The following is an 11,117-nucleotide window of genomic DNA, read 5'->3' as shown; positions in this document are numbered from 1 at the left end:
AGCCTTTTTTTATTGGTCTAGTTTATCTTTCCAGCGTTTATTCATTTTATTAATTTGATCTTATATCTAAAATTTTAACAAATTCAACCTTTAATATTTATAAACTTTGTCATTTTAGTTTGAATTTTAAATATTTAATAAATTTAGCACTCAATTTTTACAAATTTATCAATTTAGTTCTAATTTTTTTTAAAGGAAAAATATTTAATTCTTTTTAATTTTTTAAATATTTCTTAACATACCTATAAATCTTGTTGAATAAGAAGAGCACCATTCATATTATGCTCATTTTAAACTAATGCTATCTTCGTTAATATGGTAAAAACACAAGCTGCTTTAAATCAACTAAGTGCCATATTTTAAATTAATATAATATCATTTAATTAAATTCTCTAAAAAAATTAATAATTTTTTAACTATTACAAACAATTATTTTGGATTTCTCCTTATTTTGAAAATATACAAAGGCCTAATATTTAAGTAGAGAAAATAATGTAATGTGAAATTTTTCATGAAATAAAAAATCTTAAAAAGTTTTTTTTCTTTTACCTTGTTTTTTTTCGACTTCTCATGTCATCAATAACTTTCAAACTTGAGTAATCTAAATACGCTGATCAAACAACCAAAGTCCTAAAAAATCTAATCTAGAAATGGAAAATACAAGTTGTTTCCATTAGAAACAAAGTGAGGCATGTTCAGTCCCAGTCGTAATACGAGTTGTTTTAGTTCAATTTGTATGCAAGATATATTAGACATAAGATTAATCCTAATCAATTTGAGAGTATTGAAGATAAAGTCCTCTAGCAAGTGAGCTTCCCAAGATTAAAATATTAACCAGTTTAATCAATCTAATCGATGATTTGGTCTAATCTCTTTTTAAATAAGAAATAAATTAAATTTAAAAAGTTAATTATTTTCCTCCTATTCTCAATCTTCACCCTCTTCCTCAGTTCTTCAACAAAACCCAGAAATCACGAGAGCAGTGCCAAGCAATTTTTCCAAGTGAGAGCAAAGGCAGTTTTACTAGTAAAATTAATGAAAAATCAAATATAAATATATAATAACCGATCTAGAAAAAATGAACCACAAATAAATCAGGCAGCACTAGGGAGATGTAGAGGATATCATAAAAAAGCCAAGAAAACACTCTTTTTGTTCGATTAATAAAGTCCTTGCTTCAAAAGAGAGATTGAGATTCTAAGATTGGATAATATATAACATGTTAACTTTGATTAGTGGCGTGCAAAATTTAATTTGATTTGAAAAAATTGAAAAAGATTGAATTTAGAGCTAATTGAATCGAGTTATTGAGTCAACTCGAATAAATGATTCGAGTTTCGAGTTCAAATCGAATTGAATTTTACAATTCGAATAACATATTGGTGTAAATACCTCTTTGGTCACTGTCAATTTTGAAAATAAACAAATTAGTCTTTCTCAACAAAAATAAAAATAATAAAAATAATTTTCAAAAATTCAAAATATTTATAAAATTTTCAAAATTTATATTTTAAAAAAAGTTCTAAAGAATATATAAAGAAGTTAAAATTTTATTTTTTTTAAATAATAATTTTGGGACCTAAATAGGTTAATTTATGATTCAAGTTTATTATTGTAAAAAAAATCAAATTTATCATACTAAAGTATCCTATTTTTTTATTATTTTTCTTTGAAAAAGTTCTGAAATGTATACGCTCAAACATGAAATTAGTTATATTGTAGCAATATTTTAATTTGACACGTTTAATTTTTTAATTTAACTCAAATAATTTTACTCGATTCGATTCGACTCGAATTTCATTTTACTCGACTTGTTTCGAAAAAATTTCAAATCAAGTTAGGATGATAAAATAGGACTCGTCAACTTGATTAACTCGAAATTTTTTCACTTGATTCGATCGAACGCTTACTCCTAACTTTGATGTGTTAAGTTTTTGATGTAATAACATTTAAGATAAATTATATATATTGTTTTTTCTAAGTCATTTGGTAAAAATATGATTGAAAATTTTATCAAACATTTTCAAAGACTTGCAATATACTCAAAAACATGTTTTAATTTATCTAAATATTTTTTAATTAATATCTAAGTGTTCTAATGTGTTTAAAATGTTTTTAAGGCACTTTGATAGTCAAGTCTCAAGACATGAAAGTTTGATGCAAAATTCTGCTTCAAGGGTTTCATGTCTAGAGATATTGGCTTATATGTCTCGATACATAAGTCTGTATGTCACGAGACATCTTGCCAAGTCTTCAGACTTGGGTTGCAGGGACAATTTTTAAGTTCGAAAAATGCTTTCAACAGTTAGAATTCATCCCAAATGGTCATAAATGTTCACAAACTTGTTCCTTAGTATAAATACACTTCAAGAACATTTCAAGACTTAAAAAGAGATCCAGTCTTCAAATCTTCGTTCTTTCATTTCTCTTGTAAATATTCTCTAGGAACTTATTGTTAGATCTTTTATCACTCTCATCTCGTTTCTTTGAGAGTTTATTTTTTGTAAACAAACATCTTGTAGAGGTCTCTTTGTTTACTTTCTTTCATATCACAAATTATAAATTGTAAGGGTTTTATTTGAGCCACAAAAAACTAAGAAAGGTTCTAGTTTAGCTATAAAAGTTAGGGGAAAAGATTCTATGTAAGTCTTGTGAAAAAGTTACACATTCTCCTTGAAAGGTGTCAATTCTTATAGTGAATTGGAAAATCTTGGATTGAGGTATGCCAAAGTAGTGTAGGTAGGCAATTAGGGTCGAACCACTATAAATTAAAATGTCTAATTATTTTCTCTTTCTCCTTAAATTTCGAGTAGTTTGGAAGATTTTTTAAAAAACACAACTTGTTTTATTTAATTTTAATTTTAATTTAATATTAAATTTAAAATTTAAAATTTAAAATTAAAATTAGAAAAAAATATAAAAGAATAAATATTTTAAAAAATAACTTTAAGTTTGAACAATTGTTGGTCGTTGTTGACCAATTCGAATTTTAAATATTTTCAAAATTTAATTTTTTTCAATATATATTTTCAATTTTTAAGAAGTATTCAAAATTTCTAAATTATATATATTTTAATTTTTCAATTTTTAAGTTAAAATTTTTCATTTTTTTCAATTTTTAGACTTCATATTTTCTTAGTTAAACTTTTTTCTATTTTATGATATTTTTATTCATTATTTTAAATTTTTAGAATTTAGAATTTTTGGAAAAAAAAGAAAAATTTTTAAAATTTCTAGAATATCTATTTTTAAAATTTTAAGCTTTTTTTTGGAAATTTTCTAAAATATAAATAACTTTTTTCATTTTTATAAAATTTTCAATTTTTATACAATATTATGAATTTTAAAATTTTGTATTTATATATCTTATAATTTTATGAAATTTTATTTTTAAATAGACTTTTTAAAAATTTAAAAATTTAAAATATTATATATGATTTTTTTTACTTTTTTTACTCGATATAATATACATAATATTAAAAAAATAAAAGATGATTGATGGGGCATGTTCTAATAGCACCGCATGTCAAAAATTTTTTTTAAACACTGTGGACCATTTTGGATAACACGGGATAGTTTAAGTACTAATATAAAATAAAAAAAATGAGTAGCTGAAACGAGCATTAAGCGTATTAAAAATTATATTCATATCCAATACAATGCAAATGTCGAAACTTTTTTTTATGAGAAAGGGTCGGCTTTTTGGTTTAAAAATGAAAATAGAGTCGCCACCAATCATTTTTATTTAGGTGTGATCGGATCACCTCATAATTTAATCATTTTAATAAAATTTTAAATTTACTAAAACGAAAATTTTTGGTCTATAAAATCCAGAAAACGGGTTCGAGAGTCGGTTACGCATGAGGAAGGATTAGCACCCTCGATGCGCCCAAAATTGGTACCTAGTTGATTACTTAATGTCTTAAGTGTCGAAAGTCAAAAAATTGAAAGGAAATTTAAAATACGATCCCTTTTTTATAATACTAATTTTTTTTAAAAAAAAACTTGAATAGATCGAAGCAAATATTAAAGACTCTCTCGTCTCGAGATAGCAAAATGTCACATCCCGTATGTTAGGACACGACACATTGAACCTTGGAGAGTGAGCTTGCCTTTAATTTTTAAAACTCATGCAATGAAGTTTAAAAATGGATATTCAATTGTTTAAGTTAGATGAAAAATCGAAGCCCAGTAAGTTAGGGCACAATTTCTCAAAATTCCAAACATAGAATATTGTCTTTATTTAAAAAATCCTCGTCTCAAGAGAATAATATGTCAAATCTAATGAGTTAGGACACAACATATTGAATTCCCGAGAATGAGCTTTTTATTTATATGCTTTGATTAAAAAAGATGCTTGATTACTTAGATTCAACGAGGATAATTGAAACCCAGTAAGTTAAGGCACAATCTTCTCGAATCCCAAAATACGAAGTATTATTTATTAATAATTTTTATAATCTTCTTTTTTTTTTTGAATTTGAATGAAAATTAATATAATACTTAAAATGACATACGAATAACATATTAAATTATCAAGTGATTACAATGAGGATATTAATGAACAAATCATGGCACATATAACATCAACGATAATAACATGCATCATTTTAATGCAATAACAATAAAAGAACAAGATAAATAATAGCCATGAATAGCAATAATAATAACAACAAATGAAATAATATAAAGCAAGACGATATTAAACTTTAAAATAACAAAAGAATATAAATAAATATACAGATAAACAATAATAATAGATTAATAGACAAATAACAATAATAAACTAATCTAAATATATTGAAATCAGAATAAAATTTAAGGCAAAATTCGTAATATTTTAAAAATAAAATCGAAATAAGACTAAAATGCAATACGCGCGAAGAAAGAAGGGCTAAATGGGAAATAAACCCATTTCCTGGACACGCGTCACTTCCCCAGGGGATTAGCGCGCTAGGGACTAAATTGCGAAGCAAAAAATATTTGAAATCCAATTTACAAATAAAGGAAAAATTCTGCAAAGGACTAAATTGGAACAAACTGAAAATGCGGAAGGGCTATCCGCGCAAATAGCCCATTTACCAGAAACACGCGGATTCCCCCTGGGTCGGGTCACGCGCGGGTCATATACGGACAGAAACGGCGCCGTTTTAGCTATTAAAAACCCAAAGCAAAATGACGCCGTTTTGCTTCTCTATATAAACCAAATATTTTTTTAACTTCATTTTCTCACTTCTTCTTCTTCAAAAAAAAAACAAAAAGCTCTCAACATCTCTCCCCTTCTCCCAATTTCTGGTCAGGGATTCGGCCGTTAGCCATCGTGGCGGCCGCTAATCGCCGCTGACGAGTCCGCCGTCCACGGTGGCCGAAAAATCAAAAGGAGCCTATTTTTTGGGCTTTCCAACTCCCTTGGCCTAAAAAACGCCGATTTTCATCGGAATCGGCACCTCTCCAGCAAAATTTATTTTTTGTTTTCTTTATTTTTGAACAAAAATAAAATCGAAAAAAGAAAAAAAAATGAAATGAAACACTAGAAAAGAGAAAAGAACTACCTTTGAATGTATTTGAGTTTCAAAATTTTTTGATTCCATCTCTTTTTTTTTATTTCTATTTTCCGTAAAAAAAACCTTTACAATCGTTTTTTGAATGGCTTTTATAGCCTTTAAAACACACTGTTATTTTCTTTTTCGTTTGTTTTGCAGGTACAAAAGGCCTGCTGTGAAGGACGTGGAGGGGACGCGTGGCTGGTGGCTAGAGGTGTGCGTGGCTGCTGTTGGAGGAGTGGCGGTGGCTGCTGGTGGATGCTGTTAGGGTTTTGTTTTTCTGTTTCTTGAAAACATTGTGGGCTAGGGTTAGTTTTTAGTTTATTGGGCTTGTTTTGGGTTTGGTAATTTGGGCTTTAATTTTTGACTTTTTATTGGGTTTTTATTTTATTTTGGTGATTTGGGCCCAGGCCAAAATTGGCCTATTACAGCTGCCCTTCTTTGCTCATTGTCGTGTAACGAGAATGGAGCAAAACTTTAAAGAGGCCATTTTGCCTGGTCTTGCCGAATCTTGACTTTATGGTGTTTCTTTCTTTCAAGTAGCCTCATTCCATTTCACCGCATCTTCAGAGGTATAGGAATTGCTGTTTTAATCCGCTCCACTACAACTTTAGGGAGATAGGATTGGTCGCTTCAATCTACTTCACTGCAACTTCAGGAAGATAAGATCTGCCATAATTTGTAGCTTTAATATATTCCACTGCAACGCTAGGGAAATAAGATTCGCTGCCTTCAACTTTAATCTGTTCCACTGCAACGCCAGGGAAATAAGATTCACTGTTTTTAGTCTGCTCCACTGCAACTTCAGGGAGATAAAGCTGGTGGCGTCAATCTGCTACACTGCAACTTCAGGAAGATAAGATCTGCCATAATTTGTAGCTTTAATATGTTACACTGCAACGTCAGGGAAATAAGATTCGTTGTTTTCAGCTTTAATCTGTTCCACCGTAATGCCAGAGAAATAAGATTCACTGTCTTTAGTCTGCTCCACTGCAACTTCAAGGAGAGAAGACTTGTTATGGTAGATTTAATCCAACCTACTGCAACTTCAGAGGTATAGAATTCATCGTTTTAATCCGCTTCTCTGCAACTTCAGGGAGATAGGATTAGTAGCTTCAATCTGCTCCACTGCAACTTCAGGGAGATAAGATTGGTATCTTCAACCTACTCCACTACAACTTTAGGGAGATAATGTTTGATATGATCTTCTCTACTGCAAATTCAGAGAGATAAGATCTGTAATTTATAGCTTAAATCTGTTCCACTGCAACTTTAGGGAAATAAGATTCGCTATCTTTAGTCTGCTCCACTGTAACTTTAGAGAGATAAACTTGTAACTTTAATCCGTTCCATTGCAACTTTAGGGAGATAAGATTATTGGCTTCAATCTGTTCCACTGCAACTTCAGGAAAATAAGATTCGCTATCTTTAGTCTTCTCCACTGTAACTTCATGGGGATAAGACTTGTAACTTTAATCCGCTCCACTGCAACTTCAGGGAGATAGGATTGTTGGCTTTAATCTGCTCCACTGCAACTTTAGGAAGATAAGATTTGCCACCTTCAGTCTACCCCATTGCAACTTCAGGGGGATAAGACTTGCTTTCTTCAGTCTGCTCCACTGCAATTTCAGGGAGATAAGACTTGTAACTTTAATCCGCTCCACTACAACTTCAGGAAGATAAGATTATTGGCTTTAATCTGCTCTACTGCAACTTTAGGGAGATAAGATTCACCATCTTCAGTCTGTCCCACTGCAACTTCAGGGGGATAAGACTTGCTCTCTTCAGTCTGCTCTACTGCAACTTCAAGGAGATAAGACTTGTAACTTTAATCCGCTCCACTGCAACTTCAGGGAGATAAGATTCATCATCTTCTTCAATCCATTCCACTATAACTTTAGTGGTATAGGATTTGTGGTTTCACCGATCTGTTCTCTAGGGAACATGACCCGTAGAATCCATTTCATGGGCCTATTTATGCCTAGTGATTAGGATGTTATGATCGGAATGAATCAAAATCTCCTAACTAGATGTGTATGGATGAATACAAAATGTCATGAAAATGGTCCCTTAATGTTTGAGTTATTATTGTTCGTTGTTCATTAAGATTCTATCACCGACATGTCAGAACGCCATCTTGTTCGGCGGGTATTTCCACAGAAACACTCATATTTTACTTAATCAGATTGCCCCCACTGTAATCTTCAAGGTTCAATCCACTATAATCTTCAAGGTTCAATCCACTGTACTTTTGGGACATAAAATTTGAACCATTTTCCTCCCACTGTAATTTAGGAGTATAAGATCTGACTTTTTCTCAATCCTCTCCTACTGCAATTCAAGGATACATGATCTGAATCTCTTTGGTCTCCTACACCATTCCCAGGGTGTCATACCAAATGTTTATGCACAATTGTAGAATTTTTTTCCTCAAGAAAACCTCTTCTTGTTACTCAGTGATCATTGTTTGCTTGTTCATTGAAGCTTTATCACCAACACGACATCTTGTCGTTTTGTTTAATCAATATTTTTGACAACAAAATCCAAAGAGATAGTCTTAATTTAGACTTTTCCTCCTCAGATATTTCAACCTTTAAACTTGGTGAATTCTAAACAATAGTCCTACTTCAGGTTCCTGTATTATTTAGAAACTTTTAGAGTAATATGCAAAACTTCTTCTGTGAAAGTATTATTAGTCCATTAATCATTATTCCAATGCAACATGCTTTGCAAAAATCATAACATTAGATAAAAATAGAATTGATTTGGAACATATCTCAAAATAAATAAATTATCAAGGATAATAATAAGAAAGAATTGGTTGAGAACACATATCTTAAAAAGAATAAAGTATTCCAAGAATAAAAAAATTAGTAATATGAAGACTAGGTGCCCCATATATCAGAGCTTGAACTTCTCTGTACCAACTTTCTAAAAAATCGTTTTTTGAATTTGACATGTGTTTAGGAGATCTACAGTACTTCGTCAATGCCCTAGATGTCGTATTCCCTTTCCTGTTGATTCTGGTATAGCAAGATCACCGCATGCTCCATTTTGATCAATATTTGAGCCGCCCTTTTCGGGTTTTCAACTCAAATCCCCTTTGGTCTCAAAGTGCCTTTTGCGGGTTTTCACATTGGCCTCTCCCTTTTTTTTAGGACTTAAAGCGCCCTTTGCGGGTTTTCACCTTCGTCCCTTCTCCTTTTCAGATGAAGTACTTTTTAACTCAAATCAATGCTCCTCCAGAAAAGGCCTTTTTTACAACATAAGGTCCTTCCCAATTTGGCATCCATTTCCCTCTAAAATCCTTTTGTAGAGGAAGGATCTTTTTCAACACCAGGTCCCCTTCGTGAAATTATCTGGGACGAACCTTTTTGTTGTAGGCTCGCATCATTCGCCTTTGGTACATCTGACCGTGGTGAATAGCCTTTAGCCTTTTTCTTTCTATTAGGTTCAACTAATCATATCGAGATTGGATCCATTCAGCTTCATCTAACTTTAGCTCAGCCAACACCTGGAGAGAAAGAATTTCAACCTCAATGGGTAAAACTGCTTCCATTCCATAAACCAAAGAGAAAGACATTGCCCCGGTGGAGGTCCTGATCGACGTTCGATAAGCTAAGAGGGAAAATGGTAATTTCTCATGCCATTCTTTGTAAGTCTCAGTCATTTTCCCCACAATCTTCTTAATATTTTTATTAGCTACCTCCACCGCACCATTCATTTTTAAGCGATACGGTGATGAGTTATAGTGTCTAATCTTGAATTGACCGCAGACCTCCACTATTGTGTTGTTGTTCAAATTCAACGCATTGTCTGATATAATCCTCTCTGGTATTCCATACCGACATATGATCTCTTTGTGTTTCGAGAATTTGCTAACTGCCGACTTGGTGACATTGGCGTATGAAGCAGTCTCTACCCGTTTGGTGAAGTAGTTAATGATCTCAAAAATGAAGCGATGCCCATTAGAAGCCTTCAGTGATATTGGTCTGATGACATCCATGCCCCACTTTGCTCAAAATTTAAGTTGCCCTTTTCAGGTTTTCAACTCAAATCCCCTTTGGTCTCAAAGTGCCCTTTGCGGGTTTTTGCTTTGGTCTCTCCTTTTTCTTTCCTTTTCTTTCTTCTTCTCTTTTTCTTTTCTTTTTCCATCATTTTCATTTTCATTCATTTTTTTTTGAAAAATATTTTTTTGATTTGTTCTTTTTTCCTTTTTTTTTGAAATATTTTTTGATTGGATCTGAACTCATAGGATTAGACCAGTCCTTGTTATCCCTTTCGATCAGAATTAATGCTTTTCCAGATAAAATCTTCCACACAAGATCCTTCCCATCCATTTTCATTTTGTATGCGAAGGATCTTCTTTGGTATCAGGTTTCTCTCATAGAGCTTTCTGGGGCGAAATTGTTTTTGATACATTTGATTATGATAGAAAACTTTGGATCTTCCTTTTCAATCAGGATAAAATCCAACAAAAACTCGGAGAGATAGAAACTCGACTTCAATGGGCAAAACTGTGATAAGCCAAAGAGAAAGGCGTTACCTCAGTAGAGGTTTTTTTTTCTGAACATACTGTAAATTTCTAATATCGTGCTGTTGTTCAAATTTAATGAATTGTTAGATTACAATGTCAGTGCTTAATCCTGGCATATCCTGGTATGACCAGGCGAAGATATCTTTGAACTCTTGAAGTAACTCAAGAAGGTCTTACTTCGTTTTTTCAGTTATGCATGTTGTAATTTTTACTATTTTTCCCTCCTCTAAGGTCACAATCTCGATTGTCTCCTCATGAGGTAAAATTTTTTGCTCTACCATCCTCAACAAGTCCGGAGATTGGCTATAATCTATTTCATCTTCAAATTCATGAGATCCCTCTAAACACGTGTCTCACTTAAAAGGAAATTCTGAGTCTGTAGCAGTGTCACTCATGTTATTAATATCCATGGACCTATTGTAGGTACAAAAGAATATACAAAGAATGTATGAATGTATGAATAATTATTTGTACAATATAATTATGAATGAATGAAAGAATGATTTGGAAGAAAATCCAAAAGAATAAAAGAATAAAAAATAATTATTCGTAAAGAATGAAAGAATATTGGCTCAAAAATGATCGCAAAGATGTATTTCATTAAAATAATGACGTTCAGACATGAGCCTATTTTAAAAAGGAGTTCTTATTGCCTCTAGGCTAAAAGCAACAAGTGTTTCTAAATATTACTCTGAGTAGGCTCTAAATACTATAGGGATTTCTTCTGCAGTCCAATTATTTAGAACACTCCCAAGTTTATAAGGGCGGATATCTAACAAGGTCCCTTTTCAATTGTGTCTTCATGTATGGCATTTATGTGAACGTTTCCCTCCTTTTTAACTTCTTCACAAAACTCTATTTCTTTATTGTCCATCATGCCTTGAATCAAGACCCTGAATTCTACACATTCTTGGATTTCGTGCCTTTCTTCGTGATGGAATTCACAGTAATTTTTCATCCTTTCATAGCTCCCTTCTAAATCTGAAATTATTAACCCTCTTCTTGCCATCTCCTTCTAGACCTATCTCAAAGGAGTT

The sequence above is a fragment of the Gossypium hirsutum genome, chromosome D05 (genome assembly GCF_007990345.1).
Source record: "Gossypium hirsutum isolate 1008001.06 chromosome D05, Gossypium_hirsutum_v2.1, whole genome shotgun sequence".
Lineage (NCBI taxonomy): Eukaryota > Viridiplantae > Streptophyta > Magnoliopsida > Malvales > Malvaceae > Gossypium > Gossypium hirsutum.
Note: the sequence above shows the minus strand (reverse complement) of the source record.